This window comes from Hylobates moloch, unplaced genomic scaffold (assembly GCF_009828535.3).
Source record: "Hylobates moloch isolate HMO894 unplaced genomic scaffold, HMol_V3 SCAFFOLD_120, whole genome shotgun sequence".
In the NCBI taxonomy this organism is placed as follows: domain Eukaryota; kingdom Metazoa; phylum Chordata; class Mammalia; order Primates; family Hylobatidae; genus Hylobates; species Hylobates moloch.
In genome coordinates this window covers 40,463-66,239 of record NW_026652395.1, presented here as the reverse complement: position 1 = coordinate 66,239, position 25,777 = coordinate 40,463, and the positions used below count along the sequence as shown (strand labels likewise).

General features: G+C 36.0%; 1 protein-coding gene and 1 long non-coding RNA gene across 2 annotated transcripts in view; one reads left to right on the top strand and one right to left on the bottom strand.

Moving 5' to 3' along the window:
- The window catches only part of LOC116464003 (probable C-mannosyltransferase DPY19L1), a 79,533-nt gene that overhangs the window by 14,529 nt on the left and 39,227 nt on the right, over positions 1-25,777 (top strand). The window lies entirely within an intron of this gene.
- LOC116810144 (uncharacterized) lies at positions 210-21,332 on the bottom strand. Its single transcript, XR_004370202.2, has 3 exons — positions 20,846-21,332; positions 4,170-4,261; positions 210-304 (listed from the first exon to the last, which is right to left on the bottom strand). It is a non-coding gene; the product is annotated as an uncharacterized LOC116810144 (long non-coding RNA).

Below are 25,777 nucleotides of genomic sequence, written 5' to 3'. Positions count from 1 at the left end.
TTCCTAGAAAGTGTCTTAGAAAAACACTCTTCCTAGAAAGTGTCTTAGAAAAACACTCTTCCTAGAAAGTGTCTTAGAAAAACATTTTTCCTAGAAAATGTTTTAGGACTTAGAATCATAGAACATCTCAGTTATAATTTTATGCAAATAAGTTCGTAGTCAAACATGCTAAGCTTAAAACAGCTTAAAATATAATCGCCTCACCTGAGTAAGAAGTACAAATTGAGCAAACTGCCAAGGAAGCTTGAAAAATACACTGGAAATGCAGAGTGCAATCAAGCTTCCTCTATAAAGTTTTGTAGCCCTTGAAAAGATAAAATAAGTATTAGCAGGTTTAAACACGAAATAGTCTAGCATGGCTCCAAACTGCTGCAAATTAGAATCGCTAAATATATATGATCTGGCTATAACACAACCTAAACATAAAATGAACCAATGGGTTAGAAATCATACCTCCTGATACTCAATGACAACAATTTTCTTTGAAAGGTAAATACCCATTATTGCTAACAATAACACAGAGAGAAGGAGGGTGGCTGGGTCAGTATATCCACGAACATTTTTTTCAAATTATATTTTGGTGAATCCATGACTAATATTTAAAAATACTGATTCAACAGATTCATTAGTTAGAAAGGCAGAAGATGCCTATGAAAAGATGATAGCAGCATATTCTAAGTGCTAAGTATTATGCAGACAACTACTGCAACAATGCAGAATAAGAGCTAAGCGGCTGAGAGAGATTTTATAAGCATGTGAGATAAAAAGTTGGGTCTGGCACAGGTAGGAGAACACAGAAAAGTTAAGTGGAGGAAAAGATATGGGGGCCACTCTGAAGCAATCTTTAGAGATCTCATTTTGGCACTGACTCGTAATTTAGGAGATTTTTAGGAGTGTAAGATGATTTTATCCTCTAAATCTGCGAGCCAACGCAAAATCCCCACACATGTCCATCTTCACAGAAGTGGAGTGTGCATGTTAATATACTGAGGTGATGAAGTGTATGCAGCTGGGATGCAGTAAAGACATCCTGGTTAGATAAACCTACCTAGAGCATAGAGCGCCATTATGAAACGCCTTTCTTCACTTCCGCAAGTATCCCTTCTCCAAAGGACATCCCTCTCTGCTATTTTAATCCAACAAAAGTACTTTTAAACTCCAGATAACCTTTTAATGAGTTATGAAATCAACTTATGGAATAAAATTCAACATTTAAAAATGGAGATCAGCAGAGTGAAACAGAATATATATGACTATATCCTACTTACAAGGGGTTCTATTCTGTGAAACTTTTGTTTCAGTTGTGTGCATACATGTATGTGTATACTAAGCCACAGTGTAAAACTTATTTCTTATTTCTTATAGATCATAGTCCAAAAGTTTGAAAGCCGCTGTCTAAAATAAAGCACTTATCTACTGCTTTTGAATACTAAATATGATTTTCATTTTACGGGTAACAAGAGACATTAAGATTTCTGAGCAGAATTTAATACCAATCTGGCAGTTGGGTAAAGAATGCATTATGGGGAGATAGGAATGAACAGAAAACAAAGAAAATCCAATTGGTGATCAAAATAGCTCTGACCCAAGAAAACAGAAATGGAAACATAAATATTGCCAAGAATAATAAAAAAAAAGCTAAGAACAATCAAGAAAAAGCTAAGCTGTGCTAGTATTAGGTGACTATATAAACTGAATTTCTAAAAATGCTTAAAATTCAAAACTGGACAGAACCAATTTGTTAAAACATACCACTAACCTTATTTATAAATGATTCCTAGCATTAAGGAATAGTCTCTTTTCTGGTTTTCTAACAGTATCCTCAGCACTGCAGCCTGCATCAACACTGCTCAGCTTCTTCTTGGCTCCCCAAAGCCATCACCACCCACTACCTCCCTCTAATGTCACAATATGTCAACTACAGGTAGAAACCAAGAACTAAAGGAAATGGCTGCTCTTCCAAAGGAGACAATGTCAGTAATAAGGATGAAATATCAGAAGATGAAGATGGCCAATAGAGAGAAGGTTGCTATCCTTCAGAAAAAAGACAAGATGTCTGCCAAAACTTCAAGAAAGGAGGTTTAGCAGGTTTTCCCTCCAAAAAAGACTGCAGTGTCCAAGAAAGCAAAATGAAAGCCCACACTTCCAAGCAACCAGTCACAGCCACAGCAGGCAAGCAGGGAGCCATGACAACTAAGGAGCATAACCAGGAAAGCCATCGCAATCAGAAGTGATAAGCTGCTGATGAAGATGGCGAGGAAGATCAAGATGGGATGGACCTGAACCAGGAGTGGTGAAAGCAGCAGCTGATTCAGCTTCAGATGGCCAGGAATATGAGAAAGGAAATATCAACTAGAATATAAACAGAGACAATGAAGAAGGCTCTAAAGAAAGGAAAGCTCTCTAAAACTTTTCATCAAAAAGTAAAGACAGGTATGAAGAGGTGGGTAAGGCTGAAAATGACAATGATAAGACGCTAAAGAAGACATAACAAGCTTGCCACAAAAGCACCTGGAGCCAAAAACAGAGAAGGACCTAACAGAAGGCAGCTCTTGAAGGCAGGAAACAGCAACTGAAGAGGCCCCATCCTGGTAGGCAGAATAATGGCCTCTAAAAATATGTGTCCTAATCCCTGGAACCTGTGAACATGTCATGTCACTTTTATGCAGCACCACAGGATACATAAAAGTGGAAGAGAGGCTAAAGAGAAGGTGGGAGTGAACTGACAAAGAAGGACCCAATCCAGCATTGCTGGTTTTGAAGATGAAGGAGCCACAAGCCAAGAAATGTAGGCGGTCTCCCAAGAAATGCAGACAGCCTCTAGAAGCTAGAAAAGGCAAGAAAATTGATTTCTCTCCTCCCACTCTGTGCCTTCAGGAAGAGTGTAGCACCTCCAATACCCTGATTTTAAAACTAAGGAGCTAGAAAACTTCAAGATAGTAGCTCCCAGTTTGCGATGACTGGTACACAGCAAAAGGAAACTAACACTACCTTCTATGGTACAGATGGACTAAAGGAAGCAGCACTCAGTCCCCAGAGCAGCATCCCCATGCCCACTTAGGGACAGATCGGATCAGTGAGTGAAAGAAGAATCAAAGGTTTGCCTTCACTGGATTTAAGACAGGAGCAGAGGTAGAAAAGCAGGAAGGAACTAGAGACTGATGGGCAGTCTGCTGTCTGTACTATACTGGAGAAAAAAAGCCACGGTCAAGGATGTGAATGTGGAAAAACAGCATCTACAGTGGTGAATCAAAGACTCTTATAGCACAACACATCTTACAGAGATGTTTGAGAAGGGACCGTTGCTCAAGGTGCCTCAGAACCAACAGGGCAGAGCTAAAGGTTATGAATTCACAGAGGTTCACTTTATTTGAAGGTGCTAAAGAAGCTTTAAATCCTATAAAAGAGTTTAGGGGACAGCAATAAAGCTGGAGCCACACAGACTTTAAAAAGCTAATGCAAAAACAGTACCCATCCCATGTTCTATGAAAGGTCTGCCTAAAGACACTACTACATAGGGGACTAAAAGCCATGTGATGGTTCTACACTTGCTGTAACAATCAGAAGGAAATAGATTGCCCAAAGGGTTTGGCATAACAGACTTCATCAAAGTTCTTCCGAATTTGGAGGATCACTGAAGAGAGTTATCAGTCTGAGTCATCTTCAGATTTTTATCATGCTTTGTTCCATTTTTCCATAGCCCCCATTTTGTTTCATTTTTACCCTCTGGAGCAAGGCAGCTATATTCAGTATTTGTCAGCAGAAAGGGAGAGAAGTGTGAATTCTGTGAATTACACTTTGCCCCAAAGGATTGTATCTTACAGGATACACTATAGCATAACCAGCCTTCACCTTCTTTCTGCTCATTTTCAGGAGGTTATAGTGGTAACAGAAGAAGACTTGAGAAAGTGAAAATGACAGGAGAAGTGAAAGCAATTTGTTCCTTCTCAAGCAGTCACTGTGGACCACCAAGAAAAAGGAAGAGGAACAGAAGGCTGATGGAGGAAATGTTTTTGGTACTATTTTTAAGTTGTACTCTTAAAATATTTTTACTAATAATGGCATCATATTGGTTAATTATTTTATTATGTTGACTTTATTATGGAAGCTTAAGAAATTCTAGTTTAAATTATTTAATGCAAAAAGAAATAAGGTTAAGTAAAAGTTACCTGAGAATATGAGTCACAAGCAACATTTGAAGAACAAGAAACGGATATGAGAAGCTTTCGCGGAGAGGTGGTGTCCACATTACACGGGTACACTGAAAGAAAAATTTGTAGTATAGTATACTTGCTAAATTTACTAAGACATTCCAAGTAAAAACTGCTATTTATAAATAAAATTATTTTTAACAAATAATTTAAATGGAGTGTTGTAATACAAACTACTGGACTTTATCCTACAAACAGCAAAACTAGCATGTGAGAAATATTACTGACAGAGACACATGTGGCTTAAGATCATGTAAAGCATTAATATTATGAATTGTCAACAAGAAAATACCAAAAAAGATGCAACTACATCTTAAAAGGGAGGAAAGTACCAGCAAAAAAAGTTCTGTCAAATTTCAGAATATTTTGAGTTGATTATTTATCTATTGTTTGTCTTCTTTCCCATGAATTTCAGCAAAACTATCCATAACCAGTACTTGAGAATTCTTTGTAGTCATCAAATTTAGTATTTTCATTCACAGTGCTGCTACAAAGGAATATTCCATTTTTGGTTTTATTTCTTTGCCTAAGCTACCCTGGGTTGCAAAATATTTAAAAGTAGGCGGTGGAATCAAATTAAGTAAGAAAAGTCCTAAAATTTTCAAGTATAAACCTTTCTGAAAAGCTCACTTTGGACATAATTAGGCAATGTACTATCGCAGTTGTAATAATGTCATTTTTCTGTATATATACTAAATATATTAGTAAGTTCATCCTTCCATCGACAGAAAACCGCATAGAATTAAATGCAAGCAATCTGATATTATTAAGTCACACTAAAATAAATTATGTCTTTCAGTGCAAGCAGGGGTACCTAAAAGACTCCACAGAATGACAAAGACCATGTCAGAAATAAGTGTTTCCTATATTTTAGCTCTACCTTAGACTACTGAATATTTCTAGTACTGCTATAGAAAGACTGAGTCAATTTACTCCTCTTTTCTACCGAGCCCACCATCCTCTGTGAAACTGACATACATATCTATTTATGAATGAACTACTCACACAAGGGAATGCTGAAAAGATCTGTTGATAATGTATACTGTTGTTACTGAATATTACTGAATGTCTGTTGATAACGTATACTGTTGTTACCAGAATGCAATTTTTAAAAGCTGTTAGTTTATTAGATTAACTGGAGAGTTCAGTAGGATTGACAGTAAGATGCATGGGCAAACCACGTTTCATTGCCCTTTACTATGCTTCACAGATAATGTCTGTCACAAACTGAAGGTTTGTGGCAACCCTGCATCAAGCAAGTCTATCAGTGCCATTTTTCCAATAGCATGTGGTCACTTCATGTCTCTGTGTCACGTTTTGGTAATTTTCATATTTCAACCTTTTCTTTTTTTTTTCTTTCTTTTTGAGACAGAGTCTTGCTCTGTCACCCAGGCTGGAGTGCAGTGGCACAATCTTGACTCACTGCAAGCTCCGCCTCCCGGGTTCACGCCATTCTCCTGCCTCAGCCTCCTGAGTAGCTGGGACTACAGGTGCCTGCCACCACGCCCAGCTAATTTTTTTGTTGTTGTTGTTGTATATTTTTTTAGTAGAGACAGGGTTTCACTGTGTTAGCCAGGATGGTCTCGATCTCCTGACCTCGTGATCCGCCCGCCTCAGCCTCCCAAAGTGCTGGGATTACAGGCGTGAGCCACTGTGCGCAGCCTATTTCAACTTTTTTCATTATTACTATATCTGCTATGGTGATCTGTGATCAGTAATCTCTGATATTACTATTGTAATTGTTTTAGGTGCCTTGAACCATGCCCAATAAGATGGCAAACTTAATGGATAAATGTGTGTGTTCTAACTGCTCCACCCATCAGCCACTCTCCCGTCTCTCTCCCTCCCATCAGGCCTCCAAATTCCCTGAGACACAATATTAAAATTAGGAAAATTAATAAACTTACAAGGGCCTCTAAGTGTTCAATTAATAGAAAGAGTTGTTCATCTCTCACTTTAAGTCAAAGGCTAGAAATGATTAAACTTAGTGAAGAAGGCATGTCAAAAGCTGAGAGAGGACAAAAGCTAGGCCTCTTATGCCTACAAGTCAGAAATGCAAAAGAAAAATTATAGAAGGAAATTAAAAGTGAAACAACCTTATTGCTGATATGCAGACAGTTTTAATGTTCTGGATGGAAGATCAAACCAGCCACATTTCCTTAAGTCAAAGCCTAATCCAGAACAAAATCCTAACTCTCTTCAATTCTACGAAGGCTGAGAGAGGTGAGGAAGTTGCAGAAAAGTTTGAACTAGCAAAGGTTGGTTCATGAGGTTTAAGGAAAGAAGCCATCTCCATAAAAGTACAAGGTAAAACAGCAATGCTGATGTAGAAGTTGCAAGTTATCCAGAAGATCTAGCTAACATAACTGAGGTAGGTGGCTGCACTAAACAACAGATTTTCAGTGCAGATGAAAAAGCCTTCTATTGGAAGATGTCATCTAGGACTTTCCTAGTCAGAGAGAAGTCAGTGGCTGGCTTCAAAACATCAAAGGACAGGATGACTCTCTTGTTAGGACCTAATGCAACCAGTGACTAATTTGAAGCCAATATTCACTGACCATCCTAAAAATCCTAGGACCCTTAAGAATTACACTAAATCTACTCTGCACATGATCTACAAATGGAGCAACAAAGCCTAGGTAAGAGCACATCTGCTTTAGCGTGATTGACTGGATATTTTAAGCCCATTCTTGAGATCTACTGCTCAGAAAAAAAGATTCATTTCAAGTATTATTGCTCATTGACAGTGCACTTGGTTACATAAGTGCTTGGGTGGAGACGGATGAGGTGATTAATGTTGCCTTCATGCATGCTAACACAGCATCTATTCTGCAGCCCATGAAGCAAGGAGTCATTTCAACTTTCAAGTCTTATTATTTAAGAGATATCTTTCATAAGGCTCTAGCTGCCATAATGATTGATGAGTCTGGGCAAATGAAATTTAAATCTTCTGGAATGGATTAACTATTTCAGATACCATTAAAATCATTCTGATTCATGAGAGGACATCAAAATATCATCATTAATAGGACTCTGGAAGAAGTTTATTTCAACCCTCATGGGCAACTTAGATGGGTTCAAGACTTCAGTAGAGGAAGTAACTGCAGATGTGATGGAAATGGCAAGATAACTAGAAATGGAGCCTGAAGATGTGACTGAATTGCTGAACTCTCATGATAAAACTTCAAGGATAAGGAGTTGCTTCTTAAATGAGCAAAGAGAGTGGTTTCTTGAAATGGGATCTACTACTGGTAAAGATACTGTAAACATTGTTGAAATGACGACAAAGGATTTAGAATATGACGTAAACTTAGTTGCTAAAGCAGTGGCAGGGTTTGAGAGGACTGACTCCAATTTTGAAAGCTCTACTGTGGGTAAAATGCTATCAAACAGCATCACATGCTACAGGGGAATCTTTTGTGAAAGAAAGAATCAATCAATACAGCAAATTTCATCGTTACCTTAAGAAATTGCCACAGCTATCCCAATCTTCAGCAATCCCTCTGTCAGCAGTTATCAACATCAAGGCAAGACCCTCCATCTGAACAACTTGCTGAAGGTTCAGATGATCATTGGCAGTTTGTTTGTTTGTTTGTTTGTTTTCAGATGGAATTTCATTCTGCCGCCCAGGCTGGAGTGCAGCTGCGCAATTTCAGCTCACTGCAGCCTCTGCCTCCTGGGTTCAAGTGATTCTCCTGCCTCAGCCTCCCGAGTAGCTGGGACTACAGGCACCCACTACCACACCCGGCTAATTTTTGTTTTGTATTTTTAATAGAGAAAAAGTTTCACCATGTTGACCAGGCTGGTCTCAAACTCCTGACCTCAGGTGACCCGCCTGCCTCAGCCTCCCAAAATGCTGGGATTAGCAACTTATTTTTAAATTAAGGTATGTACATTGTTTTTTAGACATAATGCTATTTCACACTTAATAGACTATAGTACAGTGTAAACATAACTTTTATATGCACTGGAAAACTAAAAAATTTGTATGACTTGATTTATTACGATATTCACTTTACAATATCTCTGAAGTATGCCTGTATGATCAAAATTTGTAAAGTCATCAGTCTCTGTACAAAAACAAGTATTCAAACAAGCAAGTATTCAAACTATGCAATGTACAATTTGAGAATTTTCTTCACGCAGACGGTTCTCCCACATTGGTTACCCACATTCAATGACGTTATCATTTCTCCGAAATTCGTTGCATTTAATAGCTGAAGTCACTCAGTTCACCAAAACTGAATTACATCCTCTGAAAGTAGGGACAAGAAAACCCAATTACAGGACTCCAAAATTCAAGTACATGAATTCAAATGTCCGTGAAAGTGCTTTCTATTGTTTCTCCAATAACACAATGTGTTTTACTAGATCTGGTACAAACATAATCACCATTCCAGATGATCCCATATAATTTGAAAATAGTGAAGAGATTTGGTTTAGTCATGCCTTACATTTCAACAAATAAATATTTTTTCTTTATCTCTAATTTTAAATGTAAAATAAAAATAATGTGACAATTTAAAATGCCAATGATTTTTAAAGGCATTATTTTGAAATTTGAGAATTAAAGGAAATATACATGTGAACTGCTTCAAAAAAGGGTTATACAAATGTATATCGTCTCTAAGTACAAGAAATCCATTTATTGTGAAAATAAATTCAACAAAAATCTCATGTTGCAAACTGCTAACATCTAGTATATAATTTTTAGCACACATTTCATAACACTGATTATATTGCAACATAATACTATGTAGATATTAACAAGAGGCTTTTCTTTTCTGCTTAATAATTTTTAATCATTCACTCAAGAAACAATAACTAAGGAATCTCAAAAATAGCTTAATTTTCCAATCTCTATTTTCAAACTATTAACTTATATTGGAAATACAGCATGATCTAATTGATTTATCTTCATAACTTCAAAATAAACAGAAGAACAACTGACTAGTGAGTTATAAATTGTGGTTAATATTAGTATCAAACAGATCATGTTTAAGATTTCTTCCAAGAGTTTTTACTAGAGTTGCTATTTGCTGGATCAATCCTAACTTGTTACTATAATGTTTAGGTTTAAAACAAATTACCCATCTCGGACTGCTGCTTTTCTATATTGATTACACTATTGCTTCATATTGCTTAATATTAACTATAATAATGCTTTAAACACTATATTTATGAGTGCTTCCTTAAAAGACTGCTGGCACCATAAAGGTTATGCTACCTCTCTTCAGAGAATGTTATGGGTGTTAAGAATCCTGCTATCCACATAGTAACCATAAAAATGCTAGGTTTAAGAGACATGGCTTGAATATCTCCTGTTTGATGCTACTTAGGGCAGTCCCATTATTTAGGAAGACCCTTAGTTTGGAGTAGGCTTTGTGCATCTCAGGGCACTGTATCTTGATAACAGGTAAGCCTGGTTGCTTTCTTGGAGTTTTGGTCTATTTTTGTACCATACACAGGTCGAGTATTTCTCATCCAAAACGCTGGGACCAGAAGTGTTTTAGATTTCAGAGTTTTTCAAATTTTGGAATATTGCATTTTACTAACTGAGCATCTCTAATCCAAAAAACCAAAATCTGAAATGCTCCAATGAGAATTTCCTTTGAGAGTCATGTTGGCATTCAAAAAGTTTTGGACTTTTCGAGTATTTCAGACTGCAGATTTTCAGATTACACACAGCCTGTACTGATAAGCTGCTCAATTAACCAGTTACATATTTCAATCTGAACTTATAATACAATTTTGGCTCACACAGGGTTTAATGTGTCAGTGATATGTAAATGCTATTTTAAACTTTACTATCTTTATAAAGAATTTCAGCTGGTTGTATGACAGAAAACACTGATCTTTTTGTCTCTGAAAATCTAAGATATCAGTATATCCTATTCCAAATTTACAAAAAACCTTTGTGAAACTTTGTTGAAAAAGCAGTGAGTACACCTCCATGTTTCCATCCATTGTTGCAATGACTCAAACTTGACCATTGCTTACTCATCTAAAATAGAAAATACACCTGGCAAGATGTTATCAGTATCAACTCTACCGCCTTTATCATGTGGTTATAAACTACATTGCTCAAGGTTATCAACATAACCAAAATTCTGACTACAAAATGAAAGCATTAACCAAGATATATAGGCAATATAAATAGAAACAGAAACAAATGATTCAAATTGCACTGTCAAAATGATAATACAACGTGGAGAAATAAAAACAATTCAGGTTGCTTCTAAATCGTTTAACTTCTATATTGACTATATCTCCTTAGTAGAATATACTCTTAGGAGAAAAATAACTAGAGAAATACTAAACCATACTTGGTAGGATTGTTATTGGTAATGACATTAGGGTGGTAACTCTGAAACTATTTTGTGTGTATTACAGAATAATGTTTCTGGAACCTTTTTGTGTTTGAAAGGAAGTGTTCAGACAGCAATGAGATATATCAAAAGGGCAGAAAATAGTGCCAAAATCATAAAATATCTAGAGATTAATAAAATATGTGCAAAACATAAAACATTCCTGAGAGAAATTAAAGGAGATGAATATAAATCTATGTTTATGGATTGGAAGATTTAGTATATTCAGGAATGTCCATTCTAAATTAATCTAGAGATCCAAAACACAACCAGTAAGTTGTGTATGTGTTGAAAGAGAGGGGAGTAGTGACAAACTGATTCTAAAATTTATATGGAAACACAAAGGACCTGGAATAGCTATGGCAATACTGACGAAGAACAAGGTTGGAGATCTTCACTATCAGATATCGAACTTATAAAGCTACAATATTTAAGGCAGTGTGATACTGGCTTGAAGATAAACAGACTAATCGAACATAATTGAGAATGTAAAAATAAATCCAAAACTATATAGTCACTTTATTTATGACACAAGGCCCACTACGATTCAGCAGGGAAAAATCTTTTTAACAAATGGTACTAGGTTAATTGGACATCCTATTTGGGGTGGGGTAGGGGAGGAAGGAATCTGGAACCTATTTCATACTGTATACAAGATTCTAGACAGATTACAAACCAAAATGTGAAAGCTACACCAAGGTTTTCCCTTATATTTTCTTCAAGCTTCTAAAAGAAAATATGAGAAAATATTTATGGCCTATAGTAGGCAAAGAGTTTTTTAGTCAGACACAAAAAGGACTAAACATAAGAGATTGATAAATGGAACTTCATGAAAATTAAGAACTTCTTCATCAAAAAACCCCCAAAAGATCTGAGTACACAAAGATAAAAATCAAAAAACCAAAAAAGATGAAAAGACAGGTCGTAAGTGGTGAGAAGGTACTTGCAGAACATATATTCTACAAAGAACTCCACAGAATTGACAAAGAACTCCACAGAATTGACAAAGAGTTCCCATATATGAATAAAATAACCCAAGTATTTTTTAATGGGTAAAGACTTAGGTATTAAACAAAAGAGAATATCTAAATCTGATAAGCCATATTAAAAGGTGCTCAATATCATTACTCATCAGGAAAATGCAAACTAAACCTATAATAAGGTACCATTTCACTCATCAGAATGACTATAATTAAGAGGACTGCCAATGCCAAGCACTGACAAGGATGTATTGATAGAAGAAACTGGAATTATCGTACATTGCCAACGGTAGTGAAAACTGGTACAAGCACTCTGGAAAACAATGTGGATACATATCACAGCCATATGTTGAGAGAAAGACGACAGGCATAAGAAAGTATGATTCCACTCACATGAAGCCCCCAAACAGGCAAAACTAATCAATAGTGATAGAGATAGAAGAGCTTTGAAGGATGGGGAGGGATACAGATTGGACAGGAACAGAGGTGAGCCTGCTTGGGGGATGGAAATAGTCTATGCATTGATCTAGTTCCTGGATACAAGATTGTATACATATGTAAAGATCCACTGAACAGTTAAAATATGCAAATCTTAATGTGTGAAAATTATATATCATTAAAATGTGGGGAGACTACTACCAAATTTGTGACAATGCGAGCATCAAAAAGAATTGCGATGGATTATAAAACGTTGAATAAAAAAAACCCTATGCATATATAATAAAAGAAAATGGCAGGAGAAGGGATTTATCTTTATAGAACAACATTAAATGTAGATGAAATGGCAGAATTAGAAAATTACTATTTGCAATGGCTAATGTAATAACTAATTCAGGCAAGGATCATCAGTGGATGCATAATCCGTTGGTAAATGTTATGGGGGAAGAGGATATTCAGGTGTCTCAAAGTATCATCCCTCATTTCACCTATTAATTAAAAGAAAAAAGAGCATTTTTATAATAGAGACATGACAGACACCACCTTAACCATGTGATTTAACTTAGTAAATTCAATAACAGGACAAATTGGTTATGCATGCCTCCAGAGGTAATGCAAAGCAAAAGACACAACATCATATGTGCCATATTATTCATTAAAATGTCTAATCTGGCTGGGCGTGGTGGCTTACACCTGTAATCCCAACACTTTGGGAGGCCGAGGCAGGCAGATCACGTGAGGCCAGGAGTTCAAGACCAGCCTGGCCAACATGGCGAAACCCTGTCTCTAATAAAAGTATAAAAATTAGCCAGGCGTGGTGGCACACACCTGTAATCCCAGCTACTCAGGAGGCTGAGGCATGAGAATCGCTTGAACCCAGGAGGCAGAGGCTACAGTGAGCCAAAATTGTGCCACTGCACTCCAGCCTGGGCAACAGAGTGAGACCCTGTCTCAAAATAAATAAAATATGAAATAAAATAAAATAAAAGTCTTCTAATCTGAATCTATTAACGAGGAAACAATCAGACAAATCCAAATTGTCAGACCTCTGCAAAATAGACTCCTCAAAAATGTTAATGCCATGAAAAGACAAAGAGAAACTGTTTGAGATAAACTTTTCCGAACAAAATGACAACTAAATGCAATGTACGATCCTTAATCAGATTCTGGATCCAAAATAAAAGCATCAAAGAATTTATGGGAATAAACTATGAAAATGAGAATATGGGCTGTATTAAGGTATTACTGTGTAATTATTAGTGTGAAATTTCTCAAGTATCATAACAGTATTGTGATTACGTAGGAGAATGTCTTGCTTTTAGGCAATATATACTTAAGTATTTAGGGGTGAGGTATCATCGTATCTGCAGCTCATTTTCAAATGGATTAGAAAAATGTCTGTGTCGGTGTTTGTATAAGAGAGACAGCAAATGTGTCAAAATAGTAAAACTGGTAAATGAAAGTGAATCTAGAGCATTTCTGTAAATTTCAATTTGTTCAAAATAAAAAGCTGGAGAAAAAACAGTAGAGAAAAATGCACTTTTGTTGTACTGCCTTTTTAGTACAAGATTTACAGTGAAACTAGATACAGCCCAAGTGAAGATACAGAACAGCTGTTGGCTCTACCATCACACCTGGGAACAACTGCATAATTTAGGTAAGGATCTGCCATAGGCAGAGAGTCTTTGCTGGAACCAAACAACTTCTAACCATATAAATAAGAATCTGAAAAAGGTACAAACACAAAAATGAGTATTTGTTGTGACAGCCACCCCTCCCGCAACCTGGGACGCACATAGACATACACACACATGAATCTGGCAGATAAAGAGGAGTGGGGGAGAGTCAGAATTCTGTGAGATCACAATCTCACACAGCACTTGGTTTTGGGGCCTTGGCACAGCTGAATCTGGAGATGGATTAAAATTAACTAAAAAGCTGAAAACTAACCCCTTCCCAGTTTAAAGAGTGGTAAGATCAAAGGAATCATCCCCTGAGTTAAGCACTTGGAAAGTTGGAGACTGAGACAGAGAAAAAAGAGATCACTGTAATTCATTTGAAACTGGGAGTAAACTAAAACAAATTAAAACTATACTACTGCCCTGCTTGGCAGGGCTTCATGTGGGATGCAAATTCTCAGTCTCTCTTCCTAGGTGCTTGACATAAAAGAAGATGTTCCCTTTTTAGGGAAATTGAAGCAAAAATGATTATCTAGTTCAATCTTTATCATTCTTTTACAGAAATTGTCTTGCATAAAATAAAAAGCTATGAGACATGGAAAGTAGCAGGAAAATATGACCCATTATCAAGAGAAAAAAACAGTCAATGGAGTTAAATTCCCAGATAATGTAGGTGTTGGCATTAAAAGACAGACTTTAAAATAACTACAATAATTAGATTTAAAAATGTATAGAAAAATATTAGTGAGACGAAGAGGTAGGAAATTTCAACAGAAAAATGGAGGCTCTAGGGAATAAATGGAAATTCTAAGAAGGAACGAAGGAAGAAAGGGAAAGAGAGGGAGGGAGGGAAGGAGGGAAGAAAGGAAGGCAAGAAGGGAGGGAGGGATGGAAATTTACCAGATAGTGATAATAGCAGACTGCATGCATCAGAATAAAGCACCGCCAACTCCTAGACATGGCAAGAGAAAATACCCAAAGGGAGGAATAAAGAAGGAAAAAAATGGGAAAAAAAGGAACAGTGTCAAAAATCTGTGAGACAGTATTTTTTAAAAGTAGAACATACATGTAATTAGAATCCCCAAAGGAGAAGAGAGGAAGAATGGGGAAAATAAAGTATCTAAAAAGAAGATCTTGGCTAGAAATTTTCCAAAACTGATTAAAAATAAAAACCAACACAGAAAACAAAAGTGTTCAATGAACAAAGAACGTCTAGGTTTACCACCATCAAACCAATAAAAACCAAATATATAATGAAAATCTTTGAACAACAGAGAAAAGACACATTACATTCAGAGGAACAATAATAAGAATTATAGCTGACTTCTTATAAAACAGTGGAAGCCAGAAGACAATGGAATAGCATCTTTAAAGTGCTGAAAGGAAAAGCTATCAACCTATAATTCTTATTAAGCAAACATATATTTCAAAAAATGAAGGCAAGATAACATTTTTAGACAGACAAAAACTAAGAGACTTATTGGCAGATCTTTATTACAATGCTAAATAAAATTCTTAAAACTAAAGAGAAATTATGTCAGACAGAAATCCAGATCTGCAGGAAGAAATTAAGAACACCATTGAGATGCAAACTGAAATGCCCAGTTGTGAAGGATGACTAGGAGTTAATTAGGCACAGGTCAAGATGAGGGGCGCAGAGGCGTATACAAAGCACAGGAAACAGCATGTGCAAAAGCCCTGAGGAAGGAAAAGGAATAGTCCTTTCTGGAAACAGAAGAAAGAAGGGCCAATAGGGCTGAAGCAAAACAATCAAAAATAGCCTGAAGAGTGATGGGAGACAAAATCAGAAATCTAGTTGGGCAAGGTCATAAAAGATGTTGTAGGCTACTTTTCTATTGTAGACTGCTTCTCAAATTTACATCAGCAGATATGCTGCTAAGATTAACACACTCTGTTTTTATTGAACTTTTGAAGTTACTGTAAGTTTAATAAGTTCACAAATCCATAGACACACCAGTGAATAGCCTTCATAAAATTATACATCTTGTACTTACACTGTTTCCCAAATTCATGTAAAACATAATTTAAATCATGTCACTCTACTAGTCCTCATCCTCTAGTGGCATTCCATCCACTCCAAATAGACCCTATAATGACCTACAGAAATCTGCTCCCACTCCTACCTCCAATTATTAACTGTCTGATCTTATCTGCTATCACTCTCTGCTCCTCCTTGCTACTGCCCAATATTCTCCTGCTTCAAGGTAGAAGATTATCCCACATCATTCACATGACTGTTCACAAGGATAGGAGTCTTTGTTTTACTTGCACATCTCGAGCATCAAAAAGTACCTGGAAAGAAGGGACTTTCTTTCTTACCAACCTTACCAAAACCTTACCAACACTGGAAAGAAGGGAAGAAAGAATGAAAGAAAAATGAAGAGGTCCACAAATTGGCAAGAAAAGGTCTCTGCACCTTTCATTTGTAAAAGATAAATTATAGTGATGTCTTCTTTGAAATGCTACTCCCCTAAGAATTTCGTGTTTGGAGAGATTAATGAAGAATCAGGAAACTTGTAATCCTCTCTCTGCAAAAAGATCCACAATATTGATCTGGGCAATGATTTCTTGGATAAGACTGCAAAAGCACAGACAAGGAAAGCAAAAATAGCCAAATAGGATTGCGTCAAACTAAAATGCTTCCGCACAACAAAGGAAATAATTAACAGAGTGTAGAGTCAACCCGAGGACTGGGAGAAAATATCTGTAAACCACACCTCTGATAAGGGGCCAATATTCAAAATATATAAGGTACTCAAATAACTCAATAGCAACAAAACAACTCAATTTTTAAAATGGGCAAAGAATCTGAAGTCATTTCTCAAAAGGAAAGATACAAATGGCCAACAGATATATGAAAAAAAAAATGCTCAGCTTCTCAAATCATAGGGGAAATTCAAATTAAAACCACAGTGAGAAACCTACACCTGTTAGAATGGCTATTATCAAAAAAGACACATGACAAGTGCTGGAGAGGATGTGGAGAAAAGGGAACTCTTGCACACTGTTGGTAGGAATGTAAATTTATACAGTCATTTTAGAAAACCATGTAAGTTTCCTCAAAAACACTAAAAATAGAACGGCAATCCCACTTCAGAGTATATATACAAAGGAACTGAAATCAGTACATCCGAGATATCTGCACTCCGATGTTCATTTCAGCATTATTCACAATAGCCAAGATACGGAAGCAACCCTAAGTGTCCATAAAGAGATTAATAAGGAAAATGTGCTATTCATACACAATGGAATATGACACAACCTTAAAAAAGAAAGAAATTATGTCATTTGAGACACTATGAATGGAACTGAAAGAGATACGATGCTAAGTGAAATAAACCAAGCACAGGAAGGCAAATACTGTATGATCTCAATTATATGTGGAACCTAAGAGTCAATCTCACAGAAACAGAGAATAGAAAGGTAGTTACCAGAGGCTCAGTGGAGAGATGGGTAATGGGGAGATGTTGATCCATGGATATAAAGTTTCAGTTGGGCAGGAGGAATAAGTTTTAATGATCTATTGTTCCATTTGGTGACTACAGTTAATGTATTGCATATTTCGAAGTTGCTAAGAGATTTTTAGCATTCTCACCACAAAAAAATGCTAAGTTGATGAGGGGATACGTTAACTTGCTTGACTCTTTCTACAATGTATACATAAATCAAAACATCACATTGTACCCCATTAATATCTACAATTATTATTTGTAAGTTAAAACAAATAATTTTTAAAAAATACAAATAAAATCATCTCCCGGCTGCGTAACCTAGAGCCAATCACTTAATGTTTAAGTGCTTCCATTTGTATGATATTGGGATGTTCACTACATACCTACCATATAAGATAAGGATTAATGAGATTATTTTCAAAGTGCTCTAAGAATTCTTTTCCAAATCTTATATAAATGGCATAACCATTTCAATAATTAGGAACATGTATGTTTATAGTTTAGTCTCAGTTCAGTGGAAAAATAATTAAGAAATATGGGTCAGAAATATATTGTAGGTCATACAAATGGTTTAATTAGATATGAACCTCAAGGCAATCCTTTCATTCACTTTGAATTACTTTTGGAGGCAATCCGTTAATTTACTCTCAAGTACTTTCGGGGGCAATCCTTTCATTTACTTTGAATTATTTTTTTAAAAAGTATTTATTTTTAAAAAACACAAAGTAAGGAATTTCCTCCTCATATGTGCACATCTTTATCTATGTGAACATTTTTTACATAGAACAGCATCAATCATGCTTCATAATAATTTTTTTAATCTTATCATGAAAAAGATAAACAATCCTATTTCACAAAAAAAGAATTTCTAACAATCAAAAAATTGGAGAAAAATACTGTATTCAGGATTTTCTTAACACACATTCATGTGCTTTTCTATCAGCATGCCAAAACCCTGCACCATCAACACATGTTGTGTGCGTCTTGTAAAAGAAAACATTTTAAAGGCAAAACAAAATTGCTAGCTTTCATCTTTGCAAAAATTCTCAATTGTGACTGAATGAAATTTACTAAAGAAGCTTGATCAATGAAAACATCTGCATAGTTTTTATTATAAAATGTATAACTTCAACATTATTGAACATTATTATAAACCCTTTTATTGCATTTCACAAGTTTCGGATTTGAAGGTTTTAAATGTATTTTAAATAATTTATTTAATAATCGATTAAGCTATTCATGCTACACATTTTATAAATATTTTGTTCAGGCAAAAATTTTCCCTTATAAAACCATATGAGGAAAAAGAAAATTTTAAAAAAGTAAACCTATGCTATCTTCACATCTAGTGCAGAGCAAACTAAATAATGGAAATAGAACTTAAATGCAAGTAACAATTCAGAACTATTCTTTGCAACATAAACCAATCACTCATGTGATCAAAATAACTCCCCTAAGAAAATAAGGTACCAATTAGTACTACCCACTAGCATTTCCAGTGAGCAATGCTCTACAAAAGCTCACTAAATACAATAGGTACTACCAGAGTAAATATTTCTGTCCATAGAAAAAGTATACACTTAAAAATCAGAAAAAAAAGGGTCTGAAAATCTCATTACCTAAAACGAAAATATGTTGAGTTCTCACCAATATTTTACCCAAAACTGCAGTTTATGCTCTCAATTTTAATGCCATTACCTGTATTTTCACATGTAATTTTACATGTAAGTAAAATTATCTACTTGACTATTTCAGTAAAACTGAAATTCTAATTGTAATGATATTCGGTTTACCTTTTCCTAAAAAAGTGATGTCTAAGCATGCTTTTCAGCTACACCAAGTAGCTGAAAAGTATCAAAAAGACAATTCATCAGCCTGAAAAGCCAGTTGAATAGTCTCAATTCCATTGTTAAAATTTAAGAAAACTTTGTAAGGAATGATGTTCATGCCACGTGAGTATCAAAATTATAAGAAAACTTAAGACCAAGAATAAAAAACCATAGTATACACTGAGGGTAGCATGATAGACCTTTGCGCTTTACAAACAGTGGTCTTCCTGGTGGTCTAGGTTCCAAAATTTTGAATAACCTCTTTCCTCTGACACCTTATTGTTAACACACAATGCTTCTTTCTTCCATTATTAAATGGTTATTTCCCTATTTCTTAGGTCATTCTCACAGAACCTGTGGCTCAAAGTGCTTCATGGTCCACACTATCACAATGTGCAGGATCCACAGTCAGAAAAAGCCAAATCTTTTTTTTTTTTAAACACATACTATACCAATTAACTGATGTCGTGTTGCAACCAGTTGTCAAATACTCTAGCTTTACATTTCTGTGATTCTAAATACTAAGAACATATTAGCTAAGTATCCATTAGTAACTCGCTGACTAAAAAGTAGTCCTGCATCGACTCTGCATTATGTTTGGAGATTATTACTGTTATAGCACATGTTAAAACATGTGCATATTCAAATACAGCAGGCACTGAGTGTATAAAATGCATGGAAGGACAAAGTCACTTCACACAAAGCAAGCTGACCTTTATTCTTTTCTCCCTCATACAAAATTTCTCATGAAAGAAATCTAGACAGAGATGTATTAGAAATTCATTTACAACTATGATTAATCTAGAAATGTTGACATTCTGAATTTATATTAGAATTTAAACTAAGTTAATTAGTCAATAACAGTAATAATACAAGCTAACAATTACACAGCAGCTACCATGTGCCAAACACTGTTCTAGGCATTTACACATATGAATTCACTTAGTCTCGGCAATAATCCTATGAGGTGGGTAACATCATTATGCTCATTTACAAAGAGGAAACTAAGGCAAAGAGAGATTAAATGACTTGCTCAGGTCACAGAGACACTAAATAGCAGTCAGGATTTGAACCCAGGCAACCTGGATCCAGAGTCTGTATTTTTTACAATACTGTTCTCTTTAGAAAGCCCTTGAACACTCAAATATTTTGCAAAAAGTACTTAAAAGAGTATCAAATGTTAATACATTAAAATAAGAATATGCTGTATAGTTTCTGCAACAAAAAGTTATCTCTACAAAAGAAAGTTATACCAATTACCGCCTACTTCTATTATAACTAAATCATTAGCTTTCACAGTTTTAAAATTATACAAACAATTGATACTTGAGGGCAGGCGTGGTGGCTTATACCTGTAATCCCAACACTTTGGGAGACCAAGGCAGGAGGATTGCTTGAGGCCAGGAATTTGAGACCAGCCTGGGCAACATAGAAAGATTCCATGTCTATAAAAAATTTTAAAAATTAGCTGAGTGTGGTGATAAGCGTCTGTAGTCCCAGCTACTCGGGAAGCTGATTCTGAGGCAGGAGGATCACCTGACCCCAGGAGTTTGAGGCTGCAGTGAGCTATGATCTACCACTGCACTCCAGACTGGGCAACAAAAAGAGACACTGCCTCAAAAAAAAAAAAAAAAAAAAAAAAGAATTGATACAGTTGATACAGATCCACTATTTCATCAAATTACTAAGCCTTATATCACATAAGAAGTACAAGGGTCATGAAAAGTTAACTTAAATGAATGCTAGTGTTTAAATTTTGAATCAAAATCATAAGATCAAACATTTAAAGAATGGCATTATAGATTAAATTTAAAGAATAAAACTGCATTTCCAGGAGTAATTCTGAGAATAGTTTTTGATTACCTACCTCTCCATGATTGAAAAAGAAGCACAACACTGTAACCAGGCCTCCTAATTGGCTGCCACTGGAAAAGAAGAAAACATAACTCAAATAACAAAAATTCAGGTCAATCCTAAGAAAAACCTTAAAACACATAAGATCATAACCTCTGGTACTATAAAAGATTTTATAGTCATACTAGAACTCTCCTATGCTTATTTACAAAATAGTTTATTTCCTCCAAAGGATCATTAGTCAAAATAATCTTTTCTCATTTTTTAAAAATCATTTGCTACCTTCAAAATGTATAGACTCAGAAAAGCACGCAAACTGAAAGGGAATAGAAAATTCTTAGTAGTCATATTACTGTACATCACGCAACTTGATATTTCTTTTTATTTTCTTTAGTACCTCATATTTATTTATGTCCTTTAACATTTCTCAAACTGCTTTCCTTGGGACAGATGATGTATGTTAGGAAAAAGGGTGAGAAAGACGTGCAAGGAAAGGGATCCATGGTCATGAGGATGGAAAACCCCACACTGCCTACCTGCTCCTAGAAATTCACAAGGCACTTCCACACATTAAAGATTTAATTTCATATTTCCCAAATCCCATCCCCAAGCTACTTTTCTGCAGAATACACTTGAGGAATACCAGTTTATAGATGAAGTTTTATGTTTCATTTGTTTTCAAAAACTGGAATAGAACACAAATATCAAAGTATGACAATCAGGCTTATAACTCTGGGTAAGAAATTACAATGGTATAATCTGGTAGTTCTAACAATTAACCTTCATTTGCTCAGATAAGAGTGAAATATGTTCCCTACTGTCCCCCAAGTCTGGGTAGGGGACATAAGGCTATGTTTAGCTTTATTTCATCATGTTCTGCATCTTTACTCTTGAGGTCTTCTTACTCGTTTTAGCTCATGCTGCTTTCTCATTATTCTACCCAAATATCCTTCCTTCTTTTTCTCTATCTATAAATATAGGTATACCACAGAGAGGTCAGAGAGGAAACAAAGAAACAGATGGTATAGGCATCAAAGGCCTTGTTATTTACTCTTGTGATGTATGAATGAGGAAAAGAGGAAGAGATGCAATGGCCAGCAGGGGTAATCCACGTAGGGAGTATCCAGAAGAAGACAGGTAGGGCTGGGACCCCAGCACAGGTGAACTGTTTGCCTTGGCAAAAGAGGAGGAAGACCGCATATTAGTGGCAAGTACTTTGTGGAGTTTCCATGTCCCCTACAGGGAAGAACACACAGCCACTTGATGCTAGAGAGAAACGATGGCAGCATTAAATGTTTGAGGAAAGACAGAAACGTCTGAAACACCACTCACATTTCAGGAGAGTGGTAACAGTGGAAAACACAGCGCTGCTGGGATATCTTAGGGGAAAAACTGAGGCTGCAGAACACAAATCTATAGGGTCACTAATCATAAGACTGTGCGATTTTTGCCTACCAATTATCAGCCTAGACAGCACAAACGAAATATAAAGGGGCAAAGAAACTGAAGCCAGAAAGTGTCTGAAGTGATGGATCACTGAAATGAGAGCATCAGATAGAGGAGCTTAGAAAGCAGTACAGGCCAGGAAGTGGACGCCAGGGTTCTCTCCTGAAAGGTGTACCACATCTTCAAAAGAGAAGCACACAAGTGATTAGACATTAGAAAGGTTAAGACAGAGTTAATGGTTTAAAAAACAAATAAATACATTTTGGTGTTTTGAACTTACTCTAACAAGACAAAAAATACAGAAGCTTATAGGGAAAAAAATGTGATTTTCTCACTACCCTCTCCCATTCCTATTCACCTAAGAACATTTTAGTATGTGTCTATTCTTCCAAATCTCTCTCTCTAACCACACAAACATATATTTTCTATGTGATCATATTAACATCTCTCTGAAATTTCTTCCTTTTCTAATTATTCTAGCATAAAGATTATTCCTAATCAATATATGTAAACTTAAAGGGATTATTTTTATAGATGGAAAATACTGTATAGTACAAATATATTTATTTAGCCCATTCCATATTACTGGGCATATAAATATTTTTCAGTTTCTTGCTATAATAAAAAATGGTTAAACATCCTCATACATGTAAATATTGGCGCGTTTGTTTCGGCAGGAGGGACCTAACTGTGAGACACTTGAGTCAAAGGATGTGAGCTGTGCCTAGAAGCACTGCAGCAGTTCACACCCTCGTCACAGAGTATGCAGGAGGTCGTTCCTCCACCCCTCGTGAAGAACTCATGTGCTTTTCAAATTTTCTCCTCAGAGAGGTGAAAACCCTTTTCTCACTGCCTACTTGTACGCAGCAGCATTTTAGTGTTTTGTTTTGACAACATGCATTTTCTCTTCCATGAACTGCTTATTCATATTCTTGTCTATTTTTCTATTAGACTGTTTCCCTACTTAAAAATTAAGGTTATCAAACCTCTGACTGTCAAATGTGAAAATAACATTTAAGAGCTGTCCAAAAAAAAACCCCTTTAAGCCTTGAGAGAGATGTGACTGTGATCTGAGTCACATATGGTTACAACTTCCGTTCTCAGATTACAGATTAACTTGCTTTCTTATTTTTCTTGTTCAGTACAATGACTAGAGAATTAAACAATGTCAGGCACAAAAACTTCCTGCCTTTTTTTTTTTTCCAGAGACTGGGTCTCTCTCTGTCACCCAAGCTAGGGTAGAGTGGCACAATCATGGCTCACTGCAGCCTCGAACTCATGGGATCCAGCAATCCTCCGACCTCAGCCTCCAGAGTAGCTGAAAATACAGGTGTGACCCTGCCTTCGTAGTTAATAACCCCTGTTAAAGATTAACTTTCCCTGTGTTGTTTTACTCTGCTTAGATCAGGCTATAGAAAACCCATCATTATTATATTCTATGTTAAAAAAAAAAAAAGTTAAATGTACTCTTCCCCAGAATACCACCTATAACCAAACTGCTGTGACTATGTGCCAACCTGTATGAATAATGTTGTATTCCTGCTAAAAATGTCTCTGCCTCTGCCTATATAAATGAAACCTAAACTTCCTTACTTCCAAAATCTGACTTCATTCCTTTGGAGTTGGTGTTCCTGAGTGGTCTACCCTCATCACACTTTGTGCTTGAATAAACGCTCTTTAGATTCTGATCCTTTTGATTATTTTAAGTTAACACATATGTGTGACAAAGTATTCTGATATAATTTGTGGCGTATTCTATCAGAAAGAATTTTTAAACTTTTATGTATTTAAATATGTTGATATTTTCCTTTATTTCTTCTGCACTTCCTGTCTTGTCTCTGAAGGTCTTCCACACCTTAAAACTATAGTCTCCTAAAATTTCTTCTAATATTATTAATTGCATTTTCCACTTAGCTCTTTCTCCTTAATTTTGTTCTCTTTCAAATAGCCAATTATATTAAAATCATTTATCAAGTAAACATCCCTTTTACCAGTGAAATGAAATTCAGCCTTTATCTTAATTTCTTACAATGCTAGACTCTGTTCTATTTCATTCAACTGGCTTAATTCTGTATTTTTTTATATCACACTATTTTTATTACTGTAGCATTATGGTAATTTTAACACATGATTTTAAAAAGCTCCCCACCCCCAACTACTCTTATTTTTAAGATTTTTTAGGTAATTCTTACCAACTTATTCTTACATATAACATCTGAACTACTGTCCCAACTCTGCTCCCCCACCCAAGAAAAAATTGTCAGGCTTCTGATCAGAATGACATTAGATTTATATATAATTTGGGTTGGGAAGGGCTGTCATTTATATGATGGCCATTCAGTTGCACAGTATATCTCTTTCCATTTACTCAATTCTAACTGTATTCCTTTAAATAAAAATGTCTGGGGTCAGGCACAGTGGTTCATGCCTGTAATTTCAGCACTTTGGGAGGCCAAGGCTGGTGGATCACTTGAGGCCAGGAGTTCGACACCAGCCTGCCCAACATGATGAAACACTATCTCTACGAAAATACAAAAAAAAAAAAAAAATAGCCATATGGTGGCACACGACAATAGTCCCAGCTACTCAGGAGGCTGAGAGTCAAGAATCGTTTGAACCGGAAAGGTGGAGGCTACAATAAGCTGAGATTGTGCCATGGCACTCCAGAGTGACAGAGTGAAACTGTCTGGGTGACAGAGTGAAACTGTCTCAAAAATAAAAATTTTTTTGGACAACCAATGTAAGAGTCAAGTACCAAAAGTTAAAACTTCTAGAAATACAAAGAGAACATGATAAAATCTGATCACAGTAGAAAATTTTAATTCTTTCATAATCTAACAGGTCAAGTAAGCTAAAAGAAACACTAGAGATTTGAAGGAGATAATTAACAAGCTCAATGTTGTGACTATACAGAGATTACACATTATTTTCTTATGTCACTGGAACATCTAGTTGCAAAGGCACCTCATTCTCTGATTAGAATCTAAAACAACCTAAAACACAAGAAAGATGAGTTTTTTAAAAAAATGACACTTGGGGAACTTAATGTAAAATTTCCTTTTAAAAATTCCCTGGAACAACGAGGAATCAAAATGGAAATTTACTGACTTTAATGTTCTAAATGGCAGAGTAAAGGTAGAGAAAGAACAAAAGACTCACAAATCCAATTCCCTGGCCAGGCGCGGTGGCTCATGCCTGTAATCCCAGCACTTTGGGAGGCCGAGGCGGGTGGATCACGAGGTCAGGAGATTGAGACCATCCTGGCTAACATGGTGAGACCCCATCTCTACTAAAAATACAAAAAATTAGCCGGGCGTGGTGGTGGGCGCCTGTGGTCCCAGCTACTCCGGAGGCTGAGGCAGGACAATGGCATGAACCCGGGAGGCGGAGCTTGCAGTGAGCCAAGATCACGCCACCGCACTCCAGCCTGGGTGACAGAGCAAGACTCCGTCTCAAAAAAAAAAAAAAAAATCCAATTCCCTGACCAAATCTCAGGATG